Source organism: Triturus cristatus, chromosome 7 (genome assembly GCF_964204655.1).
Source record: "Triturus cristatus chromosome 7, aTriCri1.1, whole genome shotgun sequence".
NCBI lineage: Eukaryota > Metazoa > Chordata > Amphibia > Caudata > Salamandridae > Triturus > Triturus cristatus.
The window spans coordinates 209,739,023-209,752,151 of record NC_140590.1 but is presented as its reverse complement, the minus strand read 5'-3'; positions in this window follow the sequence as shown (position 1 = coordinate 209,752,151).

Genomic DNA, 13,129 nt, shown 5'->3' with positions numbered 1-13,129 from the left:
GAACAAAGGATATTATCAAAACAAATTGGAGGACTCTCAGGCACTCATGAGTAACGTGAGAGATAAGGACATTGAGATAGGGCTACTTATCACCGATGTAACTAATAAAGACATTGGCCCAAATTTAGCCCACCCAAGCATTCTAACAACTCCACTGGAAATTTCAGTACTGTCCAATAATAGAGACCTGCTTTCCCCACCAGCAAAAAAAGTGAAAGAAATTTCCCAAATGATTATTGACCTCGTGGAGAACCAGGTAGTGAAGGCTAAATTTAAGTCAAAGTCATAAAAAGAAGGAAAGAATGTTGGGGCGGCAAAGGGGGATAGCATTCCTCAAAAATTTGATACTTTATTCAAAAAACAACATGGCAAATTAGATAGCATCGAACGACGTCTGATATCAGAAATTAAACTAGTTCAGAAGGATGTGACTTATCTAACAGACCTGGGGGCATATTATCAAGGACGGCGTTCCAAATTATCGCCGGTTTAGCCGCAGAAAACTGCCGCCAAAGCGGCGATAATGGGTTTGATAATATGCCCTTGGGAGTTCCAATAGTGGTCCATGTTCTGGTGTGAACATGGGCTTCTATTGGAATTCTCCAGGGTAATTTATCAAGTCCATTATCGCTGCTTTAGCGGCAGTTCTCTGCCGCTACACCTGCAATAATTTTAACGCCGTCCTTGATAATATGCCCAAAAGTTTCTAAATTATTATTATCTTCAAAAACCTCGAAAAAGACTACCAGTGCCAATAATCCAGTTGTAAGATCAAAAGAAGGACTCGGTACCCCTATCTTTGTTGGTGAATCCAAGCGAAGAGCGACTCTTTCTACATCCTCTTTAAGGGACTGTTTAATCACCCGACCTAACAAAAATGTAAGGACCGATAAAGAAGACACGGCCCCCTCTCCCAGACCTGCAAAATCAACTCGGTGGCCAAAGTGAATAGTACAACACAACCCAGTAATAATATTGAAGAGCTGTTACATCTGCCCCCCCCCCCCGGCAACGCCATATGTTATTGTTTTGAATAATGTTCCAAAATTAGCAGAAAAACAAAACTAATCATATGAGACATTGAAAAACCAAGTTGTTCTCTGTATTTCTATAAAGACTAACTTTGATATTAACATGATACAACAGAATAATATAATGCTAAGGAAAGTGAACTGGGTGGGTAGCTCTAAAACGCTCATTCCAGGGGGACTGTGTTGTGCTGAATTTTCGCAGCAGAGAGTTGGTAGGGAATCTAATGGAAGTTTTGACAAATAATCCCACTGAGCCACGTTTCAATCAGAATGATTATATAACTGCTGTTCCTCTTCTTTTATAGACCTAGACAAAGTAAAGCAAATATAACTCCCAGGTATAACTCAATCCCAATTTCTCCTTCATATAACAAGTTTGCACCCTTGAGAAGATGTAGTGAAATTGATTGATAGAGAGAGGATATGGCTGAGTCATTAGTTAAGAACATGGATCACATCCTAACCTGAAATAGGATAGACGCTGATTTAAGCGTACACACTGATAAGGGGGACCTGTGTGAGCCACTGACCAGCAAAAAGGACCATATCTTTATTCGTAACTTGGTGGAAGCCAGTTCTTGTACACGAACCGATGAGCCCTTACGCGTTATGTCTTGGAATATGGCAGGGATTAAAAATAAGATTAGGATTGAATTGTTAAAAATGATAGATGTGTGTGCTTTAATCCTGATACAATAAACTTGGTATACAGAGCCATTTTTCATTAATGTTTTTCAAACTGTTTGTACTAAGGCTAGCTCCTCTAGAATGGGGATAGCAAAAGGAGGCTTAGCGACTCTAATTGCAGTAGCCTCGCCTCTAAGATTAAGGAACACCAACACTATGTCACTGTTTTATCAGCTTTTACATTGTTTCACAGAGGGGAAATGGTCCATCACTGTAATACATTTCTATATTAACATTTTCAATAACACAAGATGCAGGGTTATTAAGCTACTAGAAGAAGACCTGGTTTATGTATTAGTTTGGACGGGTGATTCTAACTGTGATAAATGTGGAATTGTAGCGGAAGAACCATGTGGATATTTTGACCGTTTCGGTGACCGAATCCTCCACTTCCCACATGAACCCTATGGAGAAGCACTTAACAACGCTATTCATAAGTATAACCTAGCAGTTGTGGAACCAGATATCCCAGTTGGAGAGACGTCTATCCAAACATATGTAGGGGCTAGGTCATCCTCAAATATTGATCATTTCATTGTATCAGCTAACTGCAGGGGCCTGGTGGAAAAACTCCTGATCTGTGTAAGTTTGCTTAGCAACCATCACCAGCTAATTATGTCTTTGAGGCTTTGCCTGACATGACAAGAAAGGGGGAAGGCAGCGGATACAAATATCAAGACTCAAGGTAACAATGGGGTGTCCAGAAAATGGTTGGGTGTGAACCCTACCATTTTCATGGATAATCTTAAAGGGAAAAAATAAGGAGATATAAATATCTGTCTGGACAGTTCCTCCATAAACTCAGCAATTATAACTGCCTTTTGTAATATCACAACTGAAATAGCGGGTGACCTAACATCTAAAAAGAGGATGAATGTTTTTGACCATAACCCCAGATGGTTTAACCAGGAGTGTTGGAGGTTAAACGGGGAATTAAACACAGCTCTGAAATCTAAGCCAAGATATCGTGTCAGGGCTAGCACCTTGAGGAAACGCTATAAAAATACTTTGAAACAAAGGAAAATAGAGATTCGTGAGGAGGCCTGTGAAAAATTAATCCAAGCCGCAGAGACACGGGATGCTGTCCTATTCTGGAAAATAATCAATCATCATTTTTTTAAAGAGAATACTGCAGTGAAAATTGACATTGCTGTTCCCCCGGAAGATTGGATAATTCGTTTTGAGAGCATTTTTAATCCAGAAGCTGTTAAAGTCACTAAAAGTAATAATGGCAACTTTTATACTAGTAGAACCCGTAAAATCACTCCCAATAACGCCAGATTAAATTAAAACTGCCCTACAAAAAAGCGCCAATGGCAAAGCCACAGGACCGGACCGGGTACCCATTGACATTTTAAAACATACCATCGATTTCTGGACCCCTATTTTGTTAAATGTTTTTAATGCCACTTTAGGAGGAGTGCTGCCTGCATCCTGGCTGCATTATTGTACCTATTTTTAAAAAAAGGAGACAGAGGGAAGGCCAATTGCTACCGTCCCATATCCCTTCTTGATTCCACCTCCAAACTGATGGGTAGAATTATGTTGGGGAGGCTAGAAAACTGGGCCACTGAGAATAACGGAGGCCCAGTATGGATGATTCAGAAAGGGTATGGGGACGGTGGAACAATGTGGAAATCTGGAGCTACTGATAGGGAAGTATACCCTAGCCAAGGAAGGGTTCTACATCTTTGCTTTGTTGATCTCACTAGCGCTTTCGATCTTCTTAACCACACCAAATGATGGCAAACATTGAAAGGGCTATTTATCCCAGATTTATACTTTTTTAACCTCTAGAGTACGGTTTGGTACAATGAGGGAATGTACCCCGGACTTTAAGGTAACGCGTGGAATACGACGAGGCTTTGTTTTAGCGCCCCTTTTATTCTCCTTATATATTACTAATGTGGATCCCTTTTCACAAAATTAACCTGTAGATGCTCCAAAAGTTGGGGCGCGCCCCACCCTAGTACTTCTATATGCAGACGACGCTGTCCTTCTATCAAGGACAGCAAATGGACTGCAATGCCTAATAGAAAGTTTTGCGCTGTACATGTCCGAAAAAGATCTCCAGCTAAACCTTAAGAAAACCTTTGTTGTGACATGCAGGAGCAATAGGCAGAAGAATAGACGACACCAATCGGGAGGGGCTGCCATTAATAGAGTTACAACTTTTTTGTATCTGGGATTACTTTTTAACGGGAGCGGTACCTGGAACAAACATATAGAATCCTGTATTTGAAATTTTTAAGAATCGCGAAGAGTATTTTTGGATTCTCAGCAAAAAAGGAAATAAACCCATACGAGAAATTCTTGCCCTATACCGGAGTAAGTGTGTCACGAATGTCTGCTACGGGGCAGCTATATGGGAGAGCAAACATCGCTACTTGTGTTAGCAGTCCCTAGTTCCACAGATAATTACATAGTACATAGGGAACTATCTGTACCATACCTAAGTTGAAGAACCAGAACCTTTTGGACCTGGTGGCGCAGGGTACGCCCTCCGTCTCCTGGGTTCACCTGCTTCGATACACAGAGACACGGGACACTCTGTCGGCGTTAGAAGATTGGATTTATTTAGCTGCAGCTAGTACAGTTATCCTAGAAGTACACAAAGTAGGTTCTCAGGAGACTGCCACTTCACTCTGTGGCGCATCAGATTAAATACTATACAATATAGAATTATTAACAGAACACATGCCCCAAGTAAAGAAGAAAAGAGCCAATAGGGTAAGTGGAAAACAAAGCAGAACCAGTAAGAAGGGTTCGAAAACAGAAAGATCAGATGACTCGAAGAGTCCTCTCCTCCAACTGCGTTTGTCATCCCACCCCCGAACTTAATTTATTAACAGATTACAACTGACTTGCAGGTGGTGAGATACGTGTGTGTGTATTGGAGGACGGGCATGACACAAGAGAATGCTAGCAGGAGACAGTGAAGGCCAGTCGATAAGATATGATCAGGAAAGAATGGTGTGAGCCTACAGATAGTTGAAACAGGGATTAGGAAAGCCAGACACGGATTAGTGTACTCGGCTAGTCCAAACACCAGCCTCGCAAACAAGGCCGAGGACATATTTTGACACCAAGCTACGGGAAAAGCAGAAAAGACTTCGTTCGCCGTGCTGCCTGAGTGGTGGCAACACAAAATGGCGGCGGGTTACAAAATGGCGGGTCGATTCGATCGTGATCAAAAATTGAAGTTCCTCAAAGTGATCTCATAAATACGGCAGACCTTACTTTTCGGCAAGGGATATGGGCGAAAGATGAGACCAAGTTTACAGAGGACTTAATCATGGACTGTTTGGCCTTCGACCATAGCAGAAAAATTCCCTGGCTAGAACATATTTATACCCTCTTTACATGCTGTAAGGTAGATTTTGATAGAAAGGACCCTGTTTCTATCCAGGATTAGAGCAAAAATTACCTTAAGACAAGATATATTACCACTAGGGAACGTACAAGAGAGGCGGTCGTTATTCTAAAACACAGTGTTATTTCTTACTGTGAATGCCCATTAGTGAGGGGAACACAAACATACCTAATCACGGTAAGTAATACCCAACATGGATTTTATCTAACGAGGCTTAGGTTTGGTACACTTCACTATGTAACAGCATTTCCTAGAATGAAAAAGTGGTCTCACAAACTCCCGAACTGTCCCTGTGATGGAAAGTTCCCCCAGTCCACGTTGCATTTTATACTCTTTTCTAATTTCTATAGGGCTATCTGGAAATTTGTTCTAAAACCACTGTTTTTATCTAATATGCTTTTTTATTACAAGTATGCTTTTAATTTTGTATGTAGCCTGGAAATTGAAAAAATTAGGAACACAGTCATTTTGTTTAAACAAATGGCAATCTGGAGAAGAAAGGATTATTCACATTTGGATGCAATAAAATATAAAAAACTCGATGACTGCACATAGTCGTATCATCTATCTCTTATCCTGATATATATTAGCACCTTGCACTTTATATATCTCTATGATATAGGCTATTTTTGTACACAAAGTATTGTATACTGAAAAGACGAGTATCATACCCTGAATGTATTGAGTGATTATGAAATATGTTGTTTTTAACTGTTTTTCATTTTGATTGTGTTATATTTTTAAGTAGTATTGATTGACTCTTTTCTCTGATTACAATGCTTTTATGGTTGTATATTTTGCACCAAATAAGGATGATCTGACTTGACTTGACTTCAGATCCAAATGAAGTGCATTCACTTCCTCCCCTTAAGATGTAACTATGCTGTGATCCTTTCTTGGTATGACCAGTTACTATTAAAGGTAGATATGTGACTTTGCCACTGTATGTGCCCCATTGAGAGGATTAACAGAACAAAATGTTCCATTTCAATGGTCACTTGAACGTGAACAAAACCTGAAGAAAATCAATCATGCGAATGAAAACGCCTCTGAAATTGCATACTTTGATCCGAAATCGCAGACGGAGGTTTTTTGTTGATGCAAGCCCAGTGGGGTTGGGTGCCATCCTTGCCTAGCACACTGGACATCCCAATGCCCCAAGACGCATTGTGGTTAATGCTAGCCACAGTTTGGCAACATCAGAACCTGCCTATTTACAACCTGACAATGTAAGCCTCACTGCGGTGTGCGCTTGTGAGTGTTTCATGTGTTCATATATGGACAGCATTTCACAGTTGTCACTGACGAATAAGCACTGCTCACCCTTTTCGGCAATCCAAAAGCCAAGATGCCTCCGCACATTGAGAGGTGGGGTTGCATTTGCAGGATTATGATTTTATAATTGTGCATCACCCAGGAAAAGATAAAAACCCTGCTGACTACTTCTCACGTGTGCAAATAGAGTGTCATGGCACTACTTCTAACATGGCTGATGCTTATGATAACTTCATCGTGAAATCCAGTACCCCTGCTTTCATATCGGTGGAACAAATCATCGCTGCCACGAGCACTGTCAGAGATTTGCTAATACTAAAAGCCATTATTACACATCAATCATAGTGAAAACATAGACAAACTTTTCATAATGACCTTGGATACCAGAAAATCAAAAAAGTGCAGAAATAACTTTCAGTTAGCCCAGAAGGCATCATCAGAGGAGGGTCAAGAATTGTCATACCAGAGAGTCTGAGACAACAGGTTATTGAACTGACCCATGAGGGACATTGTGGAGTTGTTGGTACTAAACAACCTCTATGGAAATGAGTGTGGTTTCCTCATCTTGATGAAATATTGTCAGGGAAATTGCTCTCCCACCCTCGCAGCTCCACCATTGAGTGAGGCCCTCCCCGAGCCCCTGCACTCTTGAGTGTTGCTGATGTTTGAGGCCCCCTCACCTGCAGGATCACCTGCGCCTCATCACTGGTGGTCCAGTGGACCTCTGTCTCCTTGTTTCACTCTGCTTTTCACTCGTTTTCTTTCTCCCTCTGTTTCTCTCTGTGCTGTGCTTTTGCACTTTTTCTACCTTTTCTCCTTATTCCACTTATTTCCTTAGCCTCCCTGGAGGTCCAGTGGACTCCTGCTCTCCTTTGTCTCGCTCCGCTCTCCTCTCCGTTTTCACTCATTTTTTCCCTCCCTCTTTCTCTGTTCTGCACCTTTTGCACTCTTTCTACCTTCTTGCCTTATTCCACTTATTTCCTTAGCCTCCTTTCCCTCTCCCTTTCTGTTCCCGCCCGTTTCCTTGCCCCGCCGCTTCTGCCCCCACTGCCCGTCCCCCCATGCACGACCAGTGCGACCAATCCGGCTCCCCTCCCCGCTCCAGCCTCCCAGCTGTCCAGCCCTCCCCGAACCCTACTTAATGGCGGACGCTCCAAAGGCAAGCCCATCTGTGCCTGTCCGCGACCTGACCGCGACCCGACCGCGACCAACACCAGGAAAACTGGACCTCCGCACCGCCATAGCTACAGCCCTGCAGCCCTGCAGCACTCCACGAACAAAACCCAGGCCGCAACAACAACTGCAAGCTAGCTTCACCAGCCGACAGCCAAGGACCCTTCAGCTGTCACCGCTGACGACAAACCTGCAGCACCGACAGGAGCATGGACCAGGCACAATCCAACTGCAAGAACACACCCGAACCAAAGACCGTGCAATGCATCCTCCTCAACGTCCGATCACTCCACAAACACGCTACCGAAATCTGGGACCTCCTCGACAGCACCACCCCGATGTAGCGTTCTTCACCAAACCCTGGACCAACACCACCTCGGGACTGGACATCACCATTGCCATTCCCCAAGGATACAAGATCACTAGAAAGGATCGCCACACCCACCCGGGAGGAGGAATCGCCATCGTCCACAAATCCACCCTCCGCCTGAGCACACATTACAAGACAAGCCCACAGACATGATGGAACATCATCACTTCAAGATACAGACCAACCCTACCACCCCCCTCCGAGGAACCCTCATCTACCACGGACCGTTCAACAACTCCATCACGGACAGCATCTCCCCACATGCCATTGCATCCACCAACAACACCCTGCTGGGAGACCTCAACTTCCACATCGACAACCAACTGGACCCCAACACCACATCCCTCCTGGAAAACCACCACAACATTGGACTCTGCCAGATCGTGACTAAACCCAGGCACTCAGCAGGACACACCCTAGATCCCCTCTTCACAACAGGAAACTCCATCACCTTCAGCCACACCACTTAACTCCCATGAACTGACTACAGATGCGTCCACTTCACCTTCAGAACACCCACCATCCACAGACACCAGCACCTGTTCCCATGAAGAAACTGGACCAGAATCACCTATGACCAGCTCACCTCCTCACTCAGCAACTCCGCCCCAACCATTGAGAAAAACAACGACCCCAACACAGCAGCCCGAACCCTGCACAGATGGATCTCCGACAGCGGCAACAAAATTGCCCCAATCAAGAAAAACAACAACACCCATGCCAAGAAAGCCATTTGGTCCACCAGCGAACTTCCAGAGTCCAGACGCACCTGCTGCCGCCTCGAAAAGGTCTGGAGAAAGACCAGATACACAGAAGCCCACAACAACTATAGAGCCGCTAACAACACCCACCACCAACTCATCAGAAAAACGAGGAAAAATCGATTGAAGACAGAATCTCCACCCATGCACAAAACAGCAAAGAACTCTTCAACAGCATCAATGAGTTCACCCAACCCATCAGCAAATTGGCCAACATCCCTCCCTCACAAGACCTCTGCGACAAACTCAGCACCTTCTTTCACCACAAAATCAAAAGCATCTACGACAACTTCGATGAAGACAGCCCACACATGGAACCCCCAACAACCACCCCGACACCCTGAACCCAACGATTGACAGCTGGACAGCCCTCACCACCGAAGACACACTGAAGATAATGAAGTCAATCCACTCCGGGGCCCCCGCAGGCCCCTGACCCCACCACATCTTCAATAGAGCCGCCGACACCATCGCACCCATGCTCCGCCACACCACCAACCGCTCCCTGGCAGCCACCTTGTTCCCTGATGACTGGAAACACGCCGAGGTCAAACTCCTCCTGAAAAAACCTTCAGCGGACCCCACGACCTCAAAAACTACAGACCCCTCTCCCTGCTCCCGTTCCCGGTGAAAGTCATTGAGAAAACCATCAACAGCCAACTCACCACTTTTATCGAAGAGCACAACATTCTGACTCCTCCCAATCCAGCTTCAGGCAAAATCACAGTACGGACCCCGCCCTCCTCGCCGCAACAGACGACATCCGCACCCTACTGGACAAAGTAGAAACAGTAGCCCTCATCCTCCTCGACATCTCAGCGGCATTTGACACAGTCTCCCAGTACACCCTGATATGCAGACTTCACAACGCAGGGATCCAGGACAAAGCCCTTGACTGGATCAGCTCCTACCTCTCCGGCAGAACGCAGTGGGTCAGACTCCCCCCTTCCTCTCGGACCCTACACCAAGCACCTGTGGAGTCCCCCAGGGCTCCTCCCTCAGCCTGACACTCTCCAACGTCTACATGGCTCAACTCGCCCCCATCGTCAGAACCTATGAACTCAACATTGTATCATACGCAGACGACACCCAAATCATCCTGTCCCTATCCAACGAACCCAACACCGCCAGACACAAGGCATGGAAGCCGTTGCCAAATGGATGAAGAACAGCTGCCTTCAATACCTGGAATAACAACAGGTGGCCCCCCGCCCTCAGAAACTCACCCACCCCCACAGACCACGCAAGCAAACTGGGAATCATCCTGGACTCCAAGCTAAAAATGGACCACCAGATCAACTCAGTCTCAGCCTCCTGCTTCCACACCCTCCGCCTCCTACATAAGACCTTCAAATGAATCCCCCTCGAACACAGAAAGACCGTCTCTCACACCGTGGTCACCAGCCAACTCGACTACGGCAATGCACTCTATGCCGGAATAAACAAAAACCTCACCCGCAAGCTACATAACATCAAGAACGCCGCTGCGAAGACGGGTCCTCAACCTGCCAAAACACTGCCATATCTCCCAGCACCTGCGCACACTCCACTGGCTCCCCATCGAGGCAAGAGTCACTTTCAAGATGCTCACCCATGCACACAAGGCCCTCCACATCACCGGACCAGCATACCTAAACAGCCGACTCAAATTCCACGCACCCCAAAGGACCCTACGATCAGCCCAACTCTCCTACGCCGTGGTCCCACGCACCAGAAAAACCAGATTGGGAGGCTGCTCCTTCTCCTACCTCGGGGCCAAAGCCTGGAATGCCCTTCCGCTCCACCTCAGACACAGAACATCGCTTCCCATCTTCGTAGGAAACCTCAAAACCTGGCTCTTCGACTGACACCCTCCTTGATGGACTGGAATCTGCACCCCCCACCTCCAGCGCCTTGAGACCCTTACGGTTGAGTAGTAGCACTTAACAAATGCCTGATTGATTGAAAGATTTTAAAAAGAGTTAAGGGCATGCTATTTGTGCAAATGCTTGTTATCCACAACAACCCCACATCCGTTAAACATGCCTGACCTTTCTAAAACATGCTTAGGAGAAGATTGCAATTTTTTCTTTGGACCTCTTGACAATGGACATCATCTACTAGTAATTGTTGGTGCCTATTCCTGTGTTTCCCTTGTGGAAGAATTGTTGTCAACTTCTCTTGACAGAGTTGTTGAGTAATTTCAAAGTATTTTTGCAACATGGGGTGCTCCTTTGATATTAAAATCTGACAATATCCAAGGAATTTAAAGAGTTTCTCACTCAAAAAGTCTATTCAGTGCGATGGTAAAGTTTGAACTCAGCAAGTGCTTGGTTCTGCACTTCGTATATACAAGACAACTCCCCATTCTGCCATAATGTTTGATAGAGCCATAGGAACCATATTGCCACAATGGACCACTGGATAGCTATTGACATTTATAGACTTTGCACCACAAATTCATCTCACAAATGCAAAATGAACACCCATGCGAACAGATGCTGCTGCACACTAAGCACTGGGTTCAAATGAGAAGGCCAAGATATTGTTAAGCAGAAATGGAAACGCAAGTCTGATGATCCTTTTGATGCTGACCCACTGAGGGTTGTGACTAGTAAAGGACACATGGGGACTGCTTACTGTCTTGTAAACGTGAACAGTATGTTTTGGAAGCGATTGCAGGACTTAATGGCATTGTCCCTGCATCCTAAAAACGAGTCAAAAAAATATATAAAAAGCAGAATGGGAAGTAGCATGTGAAGGTGCTGCCAAAAGGCCCCCCCTTGATTAGCTATCCACAACATGTTATGAATATTATGTATTTTCTCTCCAGGGTTCCTCATCTTGAGCTACATATACTAATCAATAAAACGTGTGTTAATGAGTGTGATTAATAGAGTGCAGAAATAATTTAAATAATTATTTCTGCAATGTGATAATCAAGTATTGCTTGAATATATTTCCAACTTTTAATCTAAGGGCTGACTGCTTATTGATTTTCTCAAGAATTGGTAGGATAATTATAACTTGGGGCCTTATTCACAAAGTTAAAGTTAGACCAAAAGACTAATTTTAATACTTTTCGGTATTCACAAGGGTAATTTTAGACCAAAAGCCTAACTTGGACCAAAATTCTAACTTTACTGCTTTTCAATATTCACAAAAGTTGGGGGCATATTAACAAGCCAGGCGATACAATTTTCGCCGCTTTAGCGGCAGAAAACTGCTGCTAAAACGGCGATAATGGGCTTGATAATATGCTCTATGGAATTCCAATTGAAACCCATGTTAAATGTGAAGGACGTCTAACATGGGCTTCAATTGGAATTCCATAGAGCATATTATCAAGCCCATTATCGCCGCTTTAGCGGCAGTTTTCTGCCGCTAAAGCGGCGATAATTTTATCTCCTGGCTTGTTAATATGCCCCTAAGTTACTACTAGTAAAGTTAGACTTTACCTAACTTTACCTTTGTGACTACTAAACAGCAGTAAAGTTAGACTTTTGGTCTAACTTCAACCTTTGTGAACAACAAAAATTATTAAAGTAAGACTTTTGTTCAAAATGTACCTTTGTGAATACTGGAAAGTAGCAAAAGGTGACTTTTGGTCGAAGTTAGACTTTTGGTCCAAATTTACCTTTGTTAATCAGGCCCTGTATGTCTCATTCATTGTTGCTGTTTGAAAGAACACAGTCCCCCAGAATGTAAGTGAAAGGGTATCACACCATTGTCTTTTCATTGTTTATTCCGATAGTTTTAACATGAGTTAAATAACGTTATGAAAGCTTAACTCTGACTTAAATGGTTAGAAAGTAGACCCATAGCAGAACATGCCATGCAGAATCATATCACAGATTCTGATTTAAGGCTACTGGAAGGCACTTCGCTTTTGGCTCTTCGCTGGCTGAATGTATCATTGCAGCTGCCCTCATACCACAAGAACAGACTGTTGTTCTATTATATCAAACACAAGTCCTGTTCTTTAAAAGGGTATGCTGCTGTGAACCATCTCTGAAATCTAGAATAGGTTTTTAATTTCTGCTGTGTGATTGGATTAGCTTATTGTTTAGAAGTAGCAGAATGGATGTAGAATTGCTGTATGTGAATAGCAGCAATCATGTGTTGTATTTCCTCTAGTTCACACTTTTGATAACATTTACTGCTATTCATTTTATTTGTTTTCATTGTAGTTACAATTCATAATGTTTCCACTATCTAGGGTTTTGACTTAAAAACAATTCTTTAAAATGTATCTTTCATGTTCTAGTGTTCTTGAGTGTTTTATTCTTTAATGAAAGAGTATTTGGGTTCCACAAAGTATCCTTGAAAAATCCCAAGGGATCAATTGTACCTGAGACCCATCTCTTGCAGCTATTGACCAGTGTGTTGTGGGATGGTTGTAATGCAATTTTTTTTTGACTCCGGTTGGTATATTGACTCAGTCCCTAGTGCCAAGGAAAAGTGAACTCTGTAATTCTAG